Source organism: Lonchura striata, chromosome 5 (genome assembly GCF_050655825.1).
Source record: "Lonchura striata isolate lonStrDom1 chromosome 5, ASM5065582v1, whole genome shotgun sequence".
In the NCBI taxonomy this organism is placed as follows: domain Eukaryota; kingdom Metazoa; phylum Chordata; class Aves; order Passeriformes; family Estrildidae; genus Lonchura; species Lonchura striata.
The window spans coordinates 51,730,592-51,751,556 of record NC_140707.1 but is presented as its reverse complement, the minus strand read 5'-3'; the positions used below and the strand labels follow the sequence as shown (position 1 = coordinate 51,751,556).

Here is a 20,965-nt window from a genome sequence, read left to right as displayed (position 1 = left end):
AGACAGGGAGAAGCATACTGGAAAAGAATGCATCATCTTACACAGCTGACTTTCATTGTAACAAGTTCCTTAAACTCAGTTAGGTAGGAAGTAGTATATAAATTCAAGTCAGGAACATGACAGTGTGCTGTAGAGATGACCTTTCTAGCTCCATTTGCTTCGTACTGCAGAGAGGAGAGGTGCATGTCTGATCTGGAATATGAATGCTATTGTAATAAAGATGAGAGATGCGGAGCCCTTGATACAATGCCTATAGGAACAAAGATCTTGTGAACACTGGGTGTGAAGAATAATTAGTTTGTCCACAAATTGGATGGGTGAAGTTAAGAGAGAGGAATTGCAACACCTAAGCCACACAGGGCTGGCTGTGGAGTCTACCAGAAGAAAATCTGTGAGCAGCAAGCACAAGAAAGATCAGGATTTCATTTTTATCCAATATTTTAATTAATGGCAAGATGTGCAAGAGGGAGCATGCATTCAGGATACCAAATGACAGTGTGACCCAGCCCAGCCTGTCTTTTCCACAAACCATTAGCGTTTCACTAAGCACACGATGCTGTGCCGTTTCATCAGACACGCTGCTCTGGTGTGTATCGTATGATACGGCAGCCGCTCAGGCAGGCGGGGAGCAGCGCAGCCTGTAATTTCCTGGTCGTATGTAACTGGGTGGGGAAGCGCCTGATCCTTGGGGTGAGTAATGCTGGAATCACACCATGAGGCACCCTGCTCTTTGCTGTTCGAGGCAGTTGAGGTGCGCTCTTGCCGTTCTGGCAGACATTCCCCAGGGCACCCGAATGCACTTAGCTCTGCTGCACTTGTAACACCCTCCTGTACCCTGTTTCGCTGCGCACACCCGATCACTTTCCCACATTCCCAGCCTTTTGCCGGCGGTCGCCGCAGTGAGGGCTGCGGGTGTAAGCGCGGCACACTCGCCTCCCCCGTGCCGCGGGTGTGTAAGGCAGGACGGTCCCCGCTGCCCTCAAGACATAGGGCCTGCGCTGCGGGGTTTATTTGGGAAAAGCTCCGGGCTGCGGAGCGAAGGAGGGCGGCCGCTCCCGGCAGCTCTGCTGGCCCGAGCGGGGCTGGGGGCACCGCCTCGCCCCTCCCGCCGCCCTGTAGTGGCCGCAGCCGCAGCCTCCCCGCCGGGCCGCCCCCCAGTCTTCTCCGGGCGAAGATTCCCTTTTTTTTTTTTTTTCCCTCTCTTTCTGCTCCTAGAAATTTTCCTACGTGCATTTTTCTCCAGTCGAGCTGATTTACGAGCTAGGTTTGGCGAGGGCCGAAGTTGCCGGCCCCAGCGCGGGGAGGGCGGCCCGGGGCAGGGGGGCTCCCGCTGCGCTCGCCAGCCGGGCAGCGCACGTCTCCCCGCCCGACATGAGCTGTAATTTCCGGCAGACATTTGAGGGCTGCGACATCTGCACCAAGGCGCGGCAGCTCCCAGCAGCCCCCATGGCCGGGAGCGGGCCGGCCCCTCCTGCCTCCTCCCCAGCCATTTGTGTTTCACTCATTTCCTGCTGCCAGTAATGAGGCTAGCGATGCCGGGGTGGCGGTGGTGCTGCTGAGAAGGCAGATTGTTAAACACACACATACACACACACATACACACACACACGCACGGATGTTTTTGTTTCAGGATGAATTTTTAGTGCTCGTGAAAGGGAGGGACTAAGCGCAGCTCGCTGGAGCCTGGCACAGGACCAGAAAGCTTCCCGGCAGCCCTCTGCCAAAAGAATCCAGACGTCCAGCCCCCCGCCCCAGCTCCTGTGGCCCCTTCTTGTCCGCTCTCTTTCCCCCTCGGCTCCTCAGGGGCCTCTTTCCCGGGGGCAGCACTGCCCGGGGACCCTGCAGACGCTTTGCTCGCCCACGCCTGAGTCCCTTCACCGCCCAGCACAGGGTTCCTCCCGCCGTGCAAGCACGCTGCACTCCTGACCCCTGACACCTTAATCCAAATTTTTCTTCTCGGTCGTCTATAGAATTGCTGCAGGAGGGTGGACGGAGGCTGTGACATTAACATCCTCGGAGTGGAAAACAACTAGAGGCCAAATAGATTCATTGCACTAGTGACTTGAACTAGGTGAAATGTCGACAGAATTACTCAACACCACAGCCTCAAACTCTCGGTACAGAAAATAAACAAACCTTCCAGTGATGTTTTGTATAGTCTCCAGCCCAGCCCCAACCCACCCATATGTTTCATTCCCCAAGGGAGCAAAGGGACGTGGGTCTCCTGGCATGTGACTGTCTTCCCCTACACATCTGCCGCAGATGAAACTGTTACAGTGTACTAACAGGATTCTGCGGGTTTTGTTCAGTTTTCTTCTGTTTTGATTTTTTTTTTTTTAATTTGTCGTTAAAGAAAGAAGAGAACAAAAAACTTTCTTGGCTGCAGCTATCAGCTAATTTTTGGTTGCTTTCGAATGCCAAGGCCAGCAGGATCCAGGAATTCATCTACTGGTGCCAGCACGAAAGCACTAAGCGCTGACCCAAACAAGGGAGCCAGAACTTGGCCTGCAGTCCTTGCCAGGGATCAGCAAGAGGCCAGAGAGACCATGCTGCTGAGTCATCACCGCTCCAGCTGCTACAAGCCTTTTCTGGGGACGCGGCTGTTGCTAAGATTCCTGGGAGCTGACTGATTGCTCCTTCTATAGTCATGTAACACACACACACACACGTCAAAGGAACAAGGAGCAGCAGCTGGGGCGAGCTCGGAGCGAGCACACAGCCTGCTGGCCGTGCGCGGCCGGGCTGGTGGCTGTGCAGGACTGTGTGCCCCGTGGGAGCTGCGCTGCTGCTCGGGGCTTCTTTTGCAGGCACAGACCTACCTCGTTCCTTGGAAGCTCCCACTCATGGAGGCGTTTCAAAAATCAAACAGTCCAGGCAGTGATTCTGTACAAAATTTTCTTTCTGTTTGTACTTGCACGCTTCACCACATACTAACCCCCCACCCCCGCCGCCGCCCCCACATTTAGAGGTAGGGACATGCTTAAAATCTATGAAGTGCGTTCCTTGCAGGGTCACTGTTGGGTGATTCTCTTTGTGCAGTAAATAAATACATTCAATCAACAGGCAAGTAAAGTGAGCTCTTTCCAGTTCTGGGGCCCAGAACTGAAACTGGTGATATTTCTTATTAAGCCCTGTAAGGTTTCAGAGTATTCTGCAATTTCACGCACTGCACAGGAAGGGAATGCTTGTTCATGAGCATTCTGCATTTTCCTTCTCCCAGTTTAATGTCTTAAATTTTTTTTTCTCCTGCCTTTTATCTGCCTGAGGTACGTGCCTCCCTCAGATGCTGCAGTTTACCCTTGTTTCCTGATCCGCAGTTGACACTCAACAAACTACATGTACTCAGGATTTCAAATCTCACGTTATATAATCATGCTTAGGTTTTTAAAGCCTAAGGGTATAGGACCTGACATATTCTCTCTCTGACATTAGATACATCACTGATTTCAAAGGAATAACTAATCATACTAACATTTAATAGTAAAACTTATGATTTCAGAGCCCAGTCTCCTTCCTTCTCTGTTGAGTGTTTGTTGAAGTGCCAATCTCAGAATTACAAATTGCCAAATGAAGATGTAGAGCACTTGAGTTTTGTGGTCACTTTTTTTTCCAGTAGCACCTTGGAGTCCTACCCATGGTCCAAGATCACTATATATCACAATACTAAAAAAAGGCTCTCTGCCCCAAAGTGTTCACAGTCTAATAATAAAACAAGAGACCAACAGAGAGCAGAGACAGACAGGGGAGGACCAGCAGGAAATTAATTGGTTTTGGCCAGCATGGCAGGAGGTGTTTTTCACAAACAAGTAAACCAACTGAATTTTAGGGCAGTTTCAGGTCAGGAAGGAGAGGTTTTCTGAGATCCTTAAAAAGACAGTTTTCAACTCAATAGCTCCTTTTTGCAGGAGAAGATAGGCACCTATGGCTATTTCCAAGAAAGAGCTTTAACTATTGCATAAGGTCAGTAGCACATTTGAATCTACTTCTGGCCAAATCAACACAGTGGTGGTTTGTCAGCATATGAAATTTGTTTATGGAGATAAATGTAATGTGTAGCCAAATGCAGACATGGGCAAACTTACCTGTTAAGTGTTTTGAGAAAAATGATAAGAAATCATATACATACCAATACAGAAAAAAGTCTAAATTGCTGAAAGTGGATATGAGCAATCTCTATCACACCAAATGCAAGAAAAACCTGAGGGACACAACAAAACTTCTAGGAAAAAAGTGCTTGGGGACTGGAAGAAGCCACTCAATACTGTCTGTAAAGGAACAGTTTAAATGGGATCAGATACAGTTTTTCTAGCTTTAGTTTATACAGTGGTTTAGGTATTGTAGAAAACAGAGGGGGGAAAAGCACTGCACACACAAAATATTTCTAATTACTTGCATATACAGATCAGAAGCTGCTTTTGGCTTGTTGCCTGACGGTATGCCTGCCTGGGTGGTGAAAGACAGGTGTGATGAAGCTCATCTTTCCACTCCATGCAGTTACAGCATGCTATGCTTGAAAAATTCTGCAGTTGCAACATCTGAATCACTCTTTTTTGTTAAGCAAGAGTGCTTTTATGCCCCTAGAGTGACTAGAGCTGCAGAGTACAGGGAAGTCTCTTGGGCATTGCTTGCAGAAGCTCACCACCATCAACTCAATGAGAAAGTACACTCTGACCTAAGATGCTATGCAACATCCCCTATGTTCCAATTTAGGGCATTTTGATATCATAAGAACTCTTCGATCTGTTGTAAAGCATCAGCCACCACTTGTATTTAAGACACATGTCTGCTGTTGCTGGGATGGATGACAAGGGATGCCCAGGAGCAGCTTAGGCTGAAGATGATAGGAAATCTTAACACTTTGAAGAAGAGGTGAAGTTCCACTCCATTCTGTGTCATACTGTTGTTCAGCCAGTCCTCTCAATGCCATCTCTGGAGCAATCAGATCTTCCAAGCTATTGATTGATGTTGAACCTCCCACATTCAAACAAGATAGTAAAGTAGCCCATGAAGAAATGCTCCTGTGCACCTATTTGTCACTGAAATCTAGGACAGTCCTCAGCAGAGGTTCAGGTTTGTTTGTCATATGGAGGGTGCTGGCAGCTCTGTATTCATTCTCCTGGGCTTGCCTGCAGTGCTAGCTTCTAGCTCCAGCTCGCCTCTGCAAAACTTCCTTTCTCCAGACCCTAGTGGTAATTACAGAGCCTCTGAAATGGATTCTTTCTGCTTATAAGAATGTTTGTATGATATGGACAAGGATAGTTGCTTTCTCTGCCTTTAAACAAATAATGTAAAGAGCCACAGAAGGCTTCAGCCTTCCCCCACTACTTTCTACATCAATTATGTTTATTTTCAAGGCTGCCTCTGAAACTGTCCAAGAATATATTAGAAAAGCCTCTTTCTTTGCATGTTGATAGCACCGTTCTTCTGAACCTTAGGATAATGAAAGACAAGGCATTCTGTAAGCAGGGTCATGGCTTTACAGATCACTCTGCTTGAAGATATAAATCTCCTTTCTCTGGCTTTACTGAAGACAGATCTGAAAACAGCAGAGAAAAAACAAGAAGGTGAAAGAAAAAAGAGATGAAAAGAAAGCATGATTGAAAAGAGCTAAAACAGTGAGAGAGAGGGAGTGAGGAAAGAAGCAGCTTGAAAATACAATTAAATCAGTTACAATGAAGAAAAAGGTTTTACCTTTCCTGAGACATGGGAAAGAAAATCAGCCCAGTGGGATGCCATGCATTGTTCTGCTCTTAGATACTCTAGAGAGAGAGGTTATGAGCATATGGAGAAAGGAATTCCATGCACTACAAAGAGATGTGCTTATATAGGTGATGGTCTGCTTATACAGCTTGGCCAGCCTAGCTCTGTGCAGAGCATTAACAAAACAAAGTCCTATACCAAGGGGTTTGCAGCTGTTTTCTAAGGTCATTTCTGAGAGCATTTGACTTGATGGCAGCGGGGATCCATGTGGCATTGCACAAAAATCATGAGCTTTTTATGGCATGTAAGTTTTAGCTTTTTTGATATTTCAATGCCGAAGCTTTAGAATTACTGTAGTAATAACACTCATCTGAAGGTCACCAACATTAAACAGCTCCAATATCCACAGATACTGAGCAATCTCAGGACCACTGTGAGATTATATTCACGTCAGTAAGGAATCTGTCATGGGGAGAGAAATCCCCACTCCCATGTGCATGCTTTTGAAGGCCCACAAACCTTTAGTCCAAGAGACTCAATAGGATTGTAATAGGATTGTGATTCATGGAAGTGTCATGCTTTAGTGTCAGTGCCATAAAGGTTTAAAAAAGTGTATTTAATAATTAGTTGGTTTGTGATAGTAAAACACATCAATTACAATTAAAACATAAAATATAAATAGAACAGACATATATCATTTGATAGAGCAATGATCTAATGATCTACTATCATTTTATAGTGCAAATCTCTAATGATATCTCAGTCACTGTTACATTCCATTCTCCAGCTTTCTTCTGACACAGAGCAAGCCTGATAGGGCTGTTTGTAGCACTTCAGCTTTACCAACAGACAAATACTTCCCTAGATTTTCTTTGTATAAACTACTAGCAGGTTTTACTTCATCTATGGTAAAACCATCTCTTTCTGTTTCTGCTATACTATATTACAGTCCACCTAAAATTTCTTTCTCTCTTTCGTATTTAAAGTAGTCCACTTGCAAAATCAGGGTGCATCCCCATTTCCCAGAAAAGGTTCAACTGCAAAGTGCTTTGGTGAATTTAACATTGGCAAATTCTAGTTTTACAGACCATACAGCATTACATTTAGAGAAAAATTTGAAAACCTTAACTATTTTCTGGAGTAACTCACAGGGTTCAAGTAACAACAGGGCTCCAAGTCAGCAATGTATTAACATGGGATTCCTCACAGTTGGTCATGAGATGCTGGTTGATCACATCACTGTTAAGCAGAGTACTTAATCACTTTCTCAGCATTAACACTTGTATGGAAAGGTTAAAGAGAATTAATAGAGGGCCAGGAAGCAACTGTCTTGAAAAGGGGTAAAAGCACACTTTGACCTTGTAAGTGAGTCAGCTAGCTTCAATATCTGAAAGAACACTGGAATAAGTTATCAAATAATCAATTCATAAGCACCTAAAGGGTATCAAGGTAATCTATAACAACCTGGCTTCAGTTGTTAAGAACAAATAATGTCAAAACAATCAAAATCCCTTTTTGGCAAAGTAACTGCCTAACAGTGAATGGCAAAATAATAGGTATTTATATCTGGATTTCAGTAAGGAGATTTCAATGGCTCATCTAACCTTCTTCTAAGGATATGGCAGAAATGTGAGGTAAACTAAATCATCATTAAATAGAAGCACAATTTGTGGCAATGCACTTTGAAGGAGAAGTTCTCACTAAGCTATTTGCTATCAAAGGAGTGGCTAGGATTTTAAAAGAAGCCCCTAGGAGGTCTGTGCTGATCCTCCTCAAAGATCAGAATTTGTAAGTTTCCAGTAAATGAAGAAATGCCCAAAACTTGGTTCAGTAGAAGCTTTTTTTTTTTTTTTTTTTTTTTTTTTTTTTTTTTTTTTGTGTCAGCATAGATTAGACAGAGCTCAGTGAGAATTTAAGATAGGCTGCCATAGAACAAGAGCAATCTTTGAGAGCCTTTATGGTCCTACATACCTTTGCTTTCTATTTACTTGACTGTTTGACTGAAATGAGAATTTTCTGATTAATATGTTTTTTTTGTAAGTTGATTTCTTTTCCAGACCTCTGTATCAGTGTGAGAAATGTCTTGCTCGGTCAGATTATTGATTCACCTTGGTGAGTTTTCTGATTCCAGCAATGTCAGCTGGAGACTGTATTTGGGGCAAGCATGAGTATTTGATCAAAGAGATATTACACAAATCAGCATTGCCCTTATAACCAAATCTGGTTCCTTGTGAGCCATGGTGGGGAGAATAATACTAAGGCAATTATCCTCCTACTTGCTGTTAGGATATCTCATTTTGGAAATTTGGAAGCACAGGGACAGTGTCTTTTTGTTCCTGGATTAATGAGACTCTGTACTTTCAGTATTCGTTACATGGATGCAACCTCATGACAGCAGATAAAAGATGGAAGAATGGATTCCTTAACAATTTCAGAAAGTAGTCTTAGAAAATGAACAGCGATATTAGAATCTGAAATTGTCTTGTTCTAGTCCTTGACTTTTGTTGCAATGAATGCTTAGCACTGGCTAGTGGTTACAGTTAGGCACTCTGTGCCTCTGCTTCCTGACTTTAAAATGCAGAAAGTAGTATCTGTCTCCTTCATGAGATATTGTCATTATGGATATATAAGAGATTATGAGATATTCAGATACTGAGGAATAGGCTCTATTTAACAGTCCGATCTAGCGATATATAAAATACAGAGGGTTCCAAGAAGTGGCTGGAATCTCTTTTTAAAGGGGAAAACAATTCCATCTGAGGAGGTTATGAGAGCACTGGGAAAAAAAAGCAAAATGTGAGCATGACCATTACAAAATAAGAATGTGGAAATATCAGAAAAAAAGGTTAAAAGGAAGTTTTAAGCAAGACATTTTCACAGATGTGGTTATAAGGGAATCATATGCGAATGGGAGAATTCTGCCTAGAGCTGGAAGACCCAGTGTGGACAGACACTTCTTTTCTCCTTTCATATTCCAAAGTCATCATCGGCTGGTTGTGTGGCTCTGAGTAGATCATTCTGTGTATTGTCTCCACTGGTGACACAGGGGTAATGGACCATGAAAGGGAGATGAGAGATTACAGGTGGGGAGATTACACTAACTGATATCTGAAACATTGTAAGCTCTTCATGGGGGTGTACTAGAGGAAGATCAAAAATACCACGATTTGTTAGTCACAACATTGACTAGAAACATTTGGAAGATCATGGACTGCTGTTATTTTAAAAATAGAATGGATGTTGTCAGTGATGAAAGACGGAGAAGTGACACAGGGACAATTGTTCCAGTGCAGAGACATATCACTCATCTGATCCCTGCAGTGTTGGCGAGTAGTATCTCGTATCCTCTTTCTTAAGGATCAGTTGTCAGGTCCAGCTGTGCCTCAGGCCAGTTCTGGACCACCCAAGGATGAATAGCCTTTTCAGCCTTCTGCCTTTGAGAGGAAGAAGTGCCAGGTGTGATGTGGCTTTTGGAAGGTGAGAACCATGTGAACTACTCTGAGAACAGATAGTGCTATTTCCCTGGTTGCAGGAGGGCTTTACACATGGTCTCTGTCTCGTGAGCAGCATTGGAACAGGCAGCATTTGGGGGAAAGCATGGAGAAGACATTGCAGAGTACCTGCAGTGTCCAGAATTCAATCAGCTTTTTTCCAGGCTGGAATTCATTCTCCTCTCTTTATTCTGACTAAACAAAGCATGCCTTCAGCTGCTGTTTCAAGAGACAAACCATGGATATCTGGCACATGTATAAACCATCTCAGTGAATTAAAAGAACCAGAGTGCATTGTGAAGACCTTTAAGCTACCTGCTTGTTTCCAGGTAATTGAGAGGCTGCCAAGTTGTTGGTCTGGATTCCAAGCATCTTTCCTATGTCTTCTATCACTATCTTCTAACAATATTGCTTCTTTGTCCCCTTCATTCCTTTTGTAGCTGTCTCACATTTAATATTGAAAGAGCATTCCTTGGGCAGGGCCCATTCTTTTCTTCTCTATTTGGACATGGCTAACACAATGAGGTACTGGTCCTTGACCAGAACTACTGGGCACTATGCTAATGATTATAATGGCAGTAATTAATAATGCTTTGTTTTTTGATCTCTGGGCTTGCTGAGGCAGTCAGCTGCTGTAATTGTTCTCCACCCTAGGGCTGAGTATGTAGTCAGCTTGCTCTTTTGGCTATATCTGTTGACTTGATCTTGGTGCCCTGTTCCATATGTTCACCCTGTCTTCAGACTGGCAGACTGGAGTCTTCTAAATTGGTTTTGAGGGCAGTTAGCCAGGCTGCCTTTGGATCCACTCCTTTCACTGGGAATAGCTTGTTTTCTCTTGTATGCTCTACTACTAGTGTTATCTTTCTCTATGTTCACACCATCTCCCAAATAAGGTATTCATATTTCCCTGTTGAGCTGATGCCTTGTCATGATATGGCAGTGGTTTTTTTGCACCCATGAATATTATTCACAGATCACTTGTTATTTCCAAGTCCTTATATCCATACACAACTTCTGTTGGTTGACTGGGAATTTCAAGTGGAGAAATCAGAAGCAATAAATATCTGGATGACTAGACTGAACATCTCAGCTGATCCAAGGAGGAAATCTAAGGGGCTAAAATGGTATGGATTTGTGTTCCATGTCATGAATCATAGATACTTGTATATATATATCTAATCATAGATACTTGTATATATACTTTATATACTTGTATATAAATATATATATATATATATATATATTTTTTTTTTTTTTTTTTTTTTTTTTTTTTGAGGGGATGTGCTACCAGTTGTATGTGTAGTCCTGGAAATGGCAGTGGATATATCCCTGTGCAGCTGTGAGGGAGGTTTGTCCCTTGAGGGACAGAGGGAGACTTCTAAGCAAATGGCTTCTGTAGAGCATATTGCTTCTCCACTTAGTACTTAAATTGCCCTAATAATAGAAGTGATGAAAATTTGCATTTCCCTCCTCCTTTATAAAAAAGTCATTCTAAGGCCATTGCTATTTCCTTACCAATTGAAGAGGCTTCCATCCAACAATCAATCCTTCTAGGTAGTTGAACTGTATCCTGATGATATCAGCTGTGCTGGCAAGGTCTGAGTGGTATCACTGGGACAAGCCAGATTAATATACTGTGGATACCTGAGGTCCTAAAGAGTGGCTAGATAGGTGTGGCCTCTTCTCCCCAGCAAAACCTGTAACATCTTTTCCAGAAGTGGAGTGGTGCCATCTGCATGGCAGGTTTCTGCAGCTGTGATACCGTTTAGATCCCTGTATAACAGTGTGCCATCGGAAAGCAGAGTGTGAGGAGGCAAGAGTCTGGAAAAATGGGAACTGAAACCCTCTTGCCTTTATTCCAGACTCTCTCAAAATAATTTCCAAGCCACCCAGAACAGCCACAATACTGCACAGGTCTCACACCTACAGAGGAAACTAAACTTGTGGGTCACTCCAGGAGGGATGGACTAATGCAGCAAAGTTTGGAAACTTCATCCCTTCATCAAAGCCACAGAAGTCCAAGGAAGGCCTAGACTGGCAGGATTAGAAATACAAGGGTGGTAAAGAACACAGGGGGATACCTAACCCAGATTTGGTAGCCTGCCTGAACAAATACCTATGACAGAGGGCTGGGGAACATGATATTTGTGCTTGTGTGAGAACCAGCTCAACGGAATAGTAATTATCATCTGCTGAAATGGCCAGAGTATGGTGGAAAGTCAGGACAGATCTTTTCTAGTTGGAAAATGCAACCTATCAAAAAATGATTGATTGTTTCTCAAGATTTGCCAAGTCTTCCAGGTTATTCAACATCACTCCAGCTGCAGTAGTGGAGAGGACAAAAACACTCTTGCAGTTAACCTGTGTTCATACTGGAGATCTAGAGCAGATAATATCTTACACAAGGCTTCACTTTTCTTTTGAGGTCTTTTGAGGCATTTGCAAGCAAAGCCAGGTCCTATTTTACTTGGGGAAAATGTTTCATGCAGTGAAGAGAATCAAAGATTTCCTTTCTGAGTTCTCATACTCCCATTCCCTCCTCTTGGCACAGCAATCAATACCTCTAGCAATGGATTCAGCCTTGCAGATGAACTGTGGGAAGAGAGCTGAGGCCCAAAAATCTCACTACGCCAGATCTTTGCTGGCTGGATTCCTTAAGTCTACAAAAGAAGGAAGATCAACATAAAACATTTGAAAAGCAGAACTTGGAACAGTCAGCTTTTTCTGAATACTAAATTCCCAAGGGTTTCTTTTCCAAACAAGATGGGGCAGTATAGGGAAGAGCCAGAAACTTTCAGTTCCATTTTATTAGCGTGTTAGCAAGAATCACCCATTAGTTTATTCTCATCTTGGTGCTTCACTTAATGAATTTCAGATACATTCTCATATCTACCCTGAGACTAACACTGATCCCTTCTGATCCCTAACCCGTCTTCCAAATCCATTCCTTGCAGCTAGGAAAAGACAGGTGTCTTCCTGCAATCTTGGAAGAAATCAAGGATCCAAATGCATTTAATTACTGGTATGCAAATGTTATTAAAGGGCAGAAAAAACCCTGATGCAGGGTTACACCACTGTGCATAAAGCTGTTAATTCTTGTACTGTATTGATGTTTCATTCCCATTTTCTTTTTTTTTTTAATGAAAGGCTTGCAGTCCTTCCCTTTTTATAAAAGGACTGCAGTATTTATTATGAACATTGAGACTCCCTGGTCGGGGGACAGTTAATAAGCCCATTGTGAAAAAGCAAGAATGTGTGTAAACAAAAAATACAGGTAATTTTTTATTCACTTTGACCACAGAGTCCCACGTCTCTGAAATCTTGGCAACCCCCAAACTCAGACTTCCTCCCTCCACTGGGATGAGACATTAGCTAGTGTATCAGGCAATTACATAGGGTATTTTTTTCTGCAGAGCTGTGACATCATGCTTGGCAGCTCCCCAAGGCACCAGATCCAATTACCTGAGTCACCAGCAAAGGGAAATTGCCAAGAGGCTGTCACTGAATTCAGCTCTGGTGAATGCAAGAGCAGAAAAAGCCAAGTGAAATGGCTGACAGCAGACAGGGGGAGGGAGCGGGGAGGGAAGGGAGCAGCAGCAGTTTCTCATCAGAGACATGGAAGGAGAAATGGATAAGGAAAGGATGAAAAAAATCCAGGGAGAAGGAGCTAAGAAAGAGCCATAGGATAAACTCTGTAAGGGGAATTTCCAAGCGTTCCTTCTGTTTTACATAAGGGATGATTGGAGCCACTAGATAGACACAGGTCAAATGCTCTTGGAAGAGTTTTTTGGTATGTAATTTAAAAATTAATCTTCACTGTCAATGGAACTGATGCCCTTTTCTTTTGTGATCCCATCTGGAACGTCCTTTTTCAATTTGCTTCATTTTCCAGCTTTCTGCTAAAGCTGTTTTCAAGGACTGAGAAACGGACTTCATTGGTGCTTGCTGTTCCCTGCCCTGGGTTATGTTCCCTTTGAAGCTGCAATATCTTCCTTGCCTGGAGGAGTTTGCAAGGAGTACAAGGTTTCTCTGAATCTGGCACGTGGTGCCTTGTTTTCATAATGAATCCTCTGGAGGCTTCTGTTAATTACTTCACCAGAATTCTTATATATAGCATCAAAATGAAATTCCCCTAACACAGAGAAGAAATATAGGCCTCTGTTGCCTAAGGAGCCGGCGCTGAAGTGGTGACTTTAACATGCACAAAAGTATACCAATGGATATCAAAGTCCTGGCATAAATAGGTTCCTTACTCAGATCACATTTGCAAATTGGGAGGTGCTCACAGGAAGAATTCCACCTACATGCAGCATAACCAGCTACAGCCAGGGAAGGAGGTTTTATGTGCTGGCCACAGGCAGTGCAGACACACAGCATTAGTCAGGAACAGCAGCACCCATAGATGTACCTGATAAGATGAAGAAGGGAAGTCCATAAACCACAGAAATACACACTGCTCACAAGTGCAGCTTGAAGTACTGTGCACACACAAAAGCTATTAAGATGTAGATGCAGCCTCATTAATCTGGGCTGTTTTACAAACCCTATTCCCTAGCTTTCGTAGGGGATTTAGGTGATAAATGAGGCCATTTTGAAATCTGGCAAAATGCTGCCTTCCTCAGAGCATACTACAGAATAAAATTCTTATATAATGTGAAAAGCGTGAGGGGGAGGGGGCATCTCCAGGAAGGAGCACATGTCTGGGCGTGTGTTTGCATGTAAACTATTAGCTTTATCTCTGCTGCAGTGCATTTGTGCAAGTGTTCTGTGTGTCTGTGTTGTGTGTGGGGGTATGGATATACAGCTGAGGCTCTGTGAACTGATTTGCACATTGGATAGGAAGAGAAGAGACCTCTGAGCGTAGATCTCATATCTTTCCCATCCCCAGGTTGGAAAACTTGCCATGGCTGACCTTCAGGGTCTACTACAAAGGTTATGGGTTAAGCAGGAATAAGGGCCTTAATTTATCATGGGTAGGTTGGAGAGTTGTCTAGCAATAAAGATATCTTGTCAGCATCATGACCTTTGCTTTGTGTTTGTGAACTTTTGCTATCGGTACCCTAGGGGCTTAGGGGAAATGAAGGATATGAACAGAGATATATGGGTATGTGTATGGTGTGACTATCATGTTCATTAATTGTAGAACCATGTGTGAAAAATATTTACATACATCTTTTCCTTTCCCCTCCTGCATTAATATCAGAGTTACAGACACTCTGTAATTTATCAATTAGTCTCTATTGAGATTGCCTCTGGCAGTGCAGACCTTCAAACAGCTTTGAATGGGTGCTGCTGATGGAATCTTCTGTACATGGCTGATGTTTCATCTCCTGTTGACTCATTGCCTACAACTCCCTAGTTTGTACAGTAGCCCATGTAATCTCTACATCTTTACAACACCTCACTTGGGTAGGAGACTGCACATACACAAGTAGCCTGTGTTCTGACTGGGCACCAATACAGGCTCACTGGTCAGCTGGCTGCTAACAGAGTGTGCTGCAGTTAGATTTTGCCCCACTTCTAGAACTCTGTGGAGACACTGATTTGGGTTGCAGTACTCGATCCAGCCATTCATTTTCTTGAAACTTATTGCATGAGGTTTTTCCTGGGATTTAATTGCCTGAAGGTTCTGTGAATTGGATTGCAACTAATCACAGTGTTAAAAGGGTAACAAGGAGAGAAGTGTGTAGGCAGCACACTCACATAGGCTTTCTTTCCTTGAAGGGTAGTTTAAAGAAAAATATTTACTTCTTTCACCAAGCAGAATTTACTTGGCTTAAAACTGAAGTTAGGCAAGATTCAGACCTGTAACACTAGCAGTCATTGAGTTTGGTATCTCCCTGCAGGTGCAAAAAAAAAAACAAACAAAACAAACAAAAAAAAACCCAAAAAAAAAAAAACCCACAAAAAAAAAAACAAATCCAAAAAAAGAGCTATTTTAGCTATTTTCAAGGAATTATAATGGGGAAAGAGTTGATTTGATTTATTCTTTATTCTTTAAGATTAGTTCCCCCCCAGTTTCAGCTAATCATTTCCATGTCTGAAATAACTGACCTATATAATAGCATAGTCTGTCTTTTAGGAGGTTTCTCTGGGCATACTCTTCTAACTGGATTTGTGGAGTGTATTTGCAGAACACAGAGGCACACCCAAGCTAACTCTCCTTGGGTTAACTCAGGTTAACCCACTGCTGTTGGAAATGTGATCAGCACAGGTAGTTGCCTCAACAAATACCCCATTCCCAGGAATTCCCGCTGCTTCTGCTGCAACCCATTCCTCTGCGTGTCCCTTTTCCTCCTCTTCATGTGTGCTAGGTTAAAATTAGTCCTCTTGCATTTCTCCTGGGCAGAAAGGTGTTTGCCTTTGGCTGCAGGTCCCGTTCTGCAGCTGCCAGGGCAGAAGGCAGGTCCATGCGGGGTGAGCGTGTTGAGCACACGGGGTATGCAGGGGCAGCCCCCAGCCAGGCACAGCACATCTTCCACGTGTGGAGAGGCTGCACGGGGCCTCCGCTCTGTGCCTGCCTGGAGCGATGGCTCAGGACACACGCTCTCCATCTGTGCATGCCTGCAGTGAGCGCACAGGCACGTACCTTCCCCCTGCCTGTGGGTGAAGGGGCTGTTTGCTGGGGACCACCTGGCATCAGGCGTATTGTCAGAGCTGTGGTGGCATCAGGAGGCTGGTCCTTGTTACAAATATCCTTGTTCGTCTGTTTTTCCTCGTGCAGAATTTTTTGATGGAAAAGAGGAGCATCCCCAAAGGTAGTTCAAGTGCACAGATCTGTGATTTATGTGCTGCTTCCACAATGGGCTTAATCCTTGGGTGTATCAACACTCCAGTCCCAGAAGGGACTGTGGTACAGTACAGAGACCCTACAGCTCCACTAACATCCTGGCTTGGGTGCTGGGAGCAGTCTGGCTGCAGTGGCATTGAGCTTGATTGACAAAGATTTGCTGTGTTTGCTTTGTCATGTAGTTTGGTTTTGTCTTGAATCAGACTGTTAATCACAAATCTCTTCATTTGAATTGTGTTCCTTTTGTAATGGCATCTGGATCCTGAATAGGTCATTGAGGTGCTGCTACTGCAACAGCAATGCCAATAATAATAATAACTGCAACTGGATCACAAGTGCACCACAAAGTACTTGCTTCTAGCCTTCAGGTGGACCAATACTCTGACCTTCAAAGTCAAGGCATATTTATCTACTGAAGGTATTTTTCATATTTATTTGGAATTTTAATGTGGTTTTATACTTTTCTTCTGCTAGTTCAGCAATTTGTTTGTGGTACCAGGGTATCTGTGTGGCTCAGCAAGTAGAAGCATTCAAAATATCCTGTGGAAAAAGTTTCAGAAAACATCACACTTTTTAAAATGGCTGCTCTGTAGCACACATGTCTTAGAAGGATAAATGGTGATAGGTAGTTAGACATTTGTCTGCAGTGACCTGCAGATTCATTAAGAATGATTCATTGACAACAAGGGTGTGTAAGCAAGTGCAAAGAAAGCTGTGCAGCTTGGCCTGCCTGTGAGCGTGCCATCGACCAAGGAGCTCTGCACTGTCTCCCTGTGCCCAAATCTCATTTGCAAAAGCCCCAAAGTGTGCCTGTTTGAGCCTGCTTTATCCTCCCTGGCACAGATGTCAGTCATGCTGGTGGGTGTCACATAAGCAGGACCCTGTATGGGATGCATTTTGAGCAGCTGGACTAAGCTTCAGCTGGTCACGACTGTATGTCACGATCTGGGTCCCATGGGTGCCTGATCTGCAGAGGATGCTGGTCTATTACCTCTGTCTGCTGCTTCAGCTCAAGCAGCTTCAGATACTCACTCTTTATATTTTGGAGACAGACACCATAGTCCTGAGGGGGAGACAAAATGACTGTTGGGTGCTTGCATATATTCCTTTTTATACGTGGCATTTAAAGCATAGATAATGTACAGTGCAATGCGACCTGTATGTGCATAAATGGAGCCTGCTTTCAATCTTCAGTGGTCACAGCAGCCTGCACTCAGCCTTTTCTTACAGCATTGCTGGTCCCTGGCTCTGGCCAGAGTGCAGCACATTCCACTGAGGAGTGAGATTTCACAGTTGAACCCCCTGTGGTGGCCCTATTCTCCAGCCTCCTGTTGTTGCACAATAAGGGATGGGGTGTCTAACCAAAGCTGCAGCTCTCATGTTGCTGGCAGGGAGTGGAAATGGCAGCAGCATGATTTCTAATGAAAGTGCCTCATGACTTGTTCTGTCCAAAGCAGGACGCCATCCCCCAGGGGCCTCCTGCCATCCACATCTCTGGGCTAGCAGGGAAGTTTTTGTTGTGGGCTTGTGACCCCCAAAGTAGATGGATTTTCCATATTGCATACACAGCCTGCTTTCTCCTTTTATACTATGCAAAAGATGTGCCAGGAGCTGGGTCTGCTGTGTTCCCAGGAAACTGCATACATGGCTGCATGTGTGGCAGTGGGGTGGAGGGCAACAGGATGGGAATGGAGCAGAGGGTAGCGAAGAAAAGCCTTTCTGCCATGCAAAATCTGTCCTCCTTCCTCCTCCCCTGTCCTCTCCTCTTCCCTTATTTTTTTGTATCTCCACATCTGTGCAGAATTTCAGTCACTTGAGGCTCCCAGGAGATAGCATCATTTTTGTGTTAAGGATGCTTATTGAATTTGACAAATGATGATTTATGACAGGGCAACCCGCATGGGGCGCAGTGAGGAGTCTCAGTGCCTTGTCACAGACCAGGATTCTGTTTCATTCCCATCTCAGCTCCTCTTTTGCCTCTCATTGAAGCTTAGAGCAGATCAGACTCGACAGATTCTGGGAATATATTGCTTAGCCGAGAGAATGAGTTCAAGAGAGAGCATGACACAAACAAAGAGAGCAGAGTGAGAAACTGATCTTCCCATGTCTCTCCCTTTAACCCATGACCACACCTCTAAGACCTTGTAGGACACTCAATAAATAAATAAACTTTTAACTGCTGTAGTAGCCTGGGGTTTGATTCCAACTTCACTGAATATTCTGCATGTCATGATAGCCTAAATTCGGTTTGTGGGCTGCATTTGCTGTCTTCTGGGCCAGCTGAAGGCTGGATCCTCTGGATGCAGCTCACTCAGATCTGCAGCAGATTTTGCTACTGTCTCCTTTGGCCATTCCAGTTCCACTGTGCACCTTTGACTTCCACCATCCTCTCTGTTCTGGTCATGGAGCCCACACACAGCTCTACCTCTGCACTTCAGTCTTTGCTGCAGATGCAGAGAAAGTTGAGCCAGACCAGGTCTGGCAGGACTCAGAAATGGAGGCTTTGTGCTGCACTGTGTGACTGTGGCCTTGCTGATTCCAGATCTTGTTCAGATCTCTGAGCAGCTTTGCCACTTCTGCCAAATGTAGATCCCAACCTGATAGACCTGGCCTCGGCAGAACCAGTGGGGTTGTTTCAGAACCCTGCTGCTGGGGCTGTGAGGGCTGGGAACCATGGTGCAAAGACACATGAGAGAATTCACACAAATCCTGCTGGATTCACCAGGGTTGGCTTACTACCAGCCTGACCAGAGCTGGACTCCCTTAGAGCCAAGCAGGTGTCTTTCCACCATGCTCTGAGCACAGTGAAACTCACTTAGTTCAAGCACTATGGAGATGCAGAAACGCAGCTCATATCTGGCACTCTGCCCAAGATAATAAACTCTCCCAAATTCAGAGTGCTGGGAGGCACAATGTGGAGACACTTGAGCAGTCCTGTTGGGAAGCAGCCCAGGTCCAGTAGGGTTGATGCTGAGCCAGAGCTAATAATCCCTGCTGGACCTAGGCTGAGTTTATGCAGAATGACTGGGTATCCCTGCACTGCATTTCCAGCACATCCTGTGGGCCCCACATTAATGGGTCTTTCCGCTCTCTGAGGTATATCCCAGCCCCCTTATCTTGGGTCATGGAAATGTGACAACAATGTCTCAGGGACAGACAACACATGCACCAATCCCCTCAGTGACAGCAGTTGTGAGAGCTAGTTGGGTTGGAAGGTCTGGATGGAGGCACTCCTCTGCTGGCAGAGTGGTGAGGGGGAGGCTGGGCAGCACATGGCTGCTCCAGATGGAAGCCATTAACCAGGAATGTCTGTGATGTGGTCTGGAGCAGTGTAAACAAGGCCCATGAATTATCCCGCACCTTGTAAGCAGGACTGGAAAAGATCCCCTGTCATCCTCTCCTTCCCTCCCTCTTCTATCTCCCTATTTCCTTTTACCTCCTCTCCGTTAATTCCCCATATTGCTGTAGACATTTCTTTATTTCCATGTGTGGCTAAGTAAGGCTGTGCTTTCTTCAATCCTTCTGCTTTTAACCCATGCTATTATTCCTGAGAGAAGGGAGAAGGCTAGAGCTGGAGAGGGGCCAAGGTCTTATGAACCACCTCTGAGCTAAATCAGCCCTTGTACGAGTGAACACAGATCACTGGCATGCTGGGCACATTCACTGCTTCAGACACTCCTGCCAGCAGCAATACCCTCCCAGTCAGCCTGCCAGAGACTCTGACTAGTCCCTCAGCCTCCATTGCTATTGAGTGGGCTGACTCCTAAGAAAGGGGAACACCATCAGCTTGCTCAAGGTCTAAACCAACTCAATATTCTGTCACAGAGCCTAAAACACAGTTTACAACAGCACTAGTGAAGTATCCTGTCTTCCTTAGGCTCCAGAGTAGTGTGTTTCAGATCATCTAACTACAGAGATCAGCAGAAAGCATTGAGGGGAGAGTAGATGGGCAAAAATATCCTTTATCTGATAGGTTCTGGTGCACTGGCTAAACTGACCATACTGGATCCTCCTTCCTATTAATACCTGCTTCTCCAGACAGCAAAATCAAAACAAGTTTATGTTTATACATTTCAGCAATCCCAACTAGAAGCTCTAGAAACTATAAATGTTAAGATCTCTTTACTTACTATTGAAACACAGCTATTTCTGGCAAGAAAGAAGGAAGTTATTTAACAGAGCATAGTAATGCTATGCAACATTTGAAGTAGAAGGGTGCTGCATCCAACCATCTATGATATGTAAAATTTAGGAAGCTAAATTAAATTGGTCAAATTGAAATACCAATTAACACATGGTTCTCCAATAGAGCCATGTATTATTTTAGGTTCAGAAAAGGAATTTCAATTTTGAAAACCAGATGAGTCTTCTGGCTATATCGTGTGCCCAAGATAGCACTGGTTTGTGCGGTCACTCCTTACCACCTGCTGAACTCTCCATGCCCTATCCTGTAGGATATATTTCCCTTGGACTCATCTAAAAAGGTATCATCCACTCAGACACCTCTACGTCTCAGCCCTGATGGGAACACTCTCCTAAGTTAGACTGCTTCAGAGCAAACATCCTGAGTGTCTGCATTTCCAACTCTGCAGTGGCAAATTATTGATTTGTTCCATTTTAGCCACCCAAATGCAGAGTATCTCCATAGGGAAATGATCTCCAATGCTTCTGGACAAAGTCCCACCAGTCCCTGCTGCTAGGATGGATGTCATCTCTCCAGGACAAAGGATGGGACATGGTGGGCCCCCTGCAGTGACACATGTCCCAGGAAGCTACTCAGCTTGGTGGCAAAATGGTTTTTGACGGAATCTAATATGGATGGCAGTACCTCAGAAAGCAGATGTCAGAAGGAATAAGCCCTGGCCAGCTAGACTGCTGCATGATTTAGACAGCAGCCTAATGTCTATTCCTTACCACCTCCAGGAGGGTGTCTCTGCTAATAGGGCTTCTTCCTATCAGCAGCCGTTCTCAGTTTCTTGAACAG

General features: G+C 44.3%; 1 protein-coding gene across 3 annotated transcripts in view; it reads left to right on the top strand.

Moving 5' to 3' along the window:
* Positions 1-20,965, top strand: part of ANGEL1 (angel homolog 1) — a 110,114-nt gene that overhangs the window by 39,879 nt on the left and 49,270 nt on the right. Inside the window, exon 1 of one of the 3 annotated variants that reach the window (XM_085582167.1) lies at positions 551-690. The exons of the other annotated variants lie outside the window; for them this stretch is intronic. The gene's annotated coding sequence lies outside the window, so the exon portion shown is untranslated. Of the gene's footprint in view, positions 1-550; positions 691-20,965 lie in introns of those variants that run through there. 3 annotated transcript variants of the gene reach the window in all.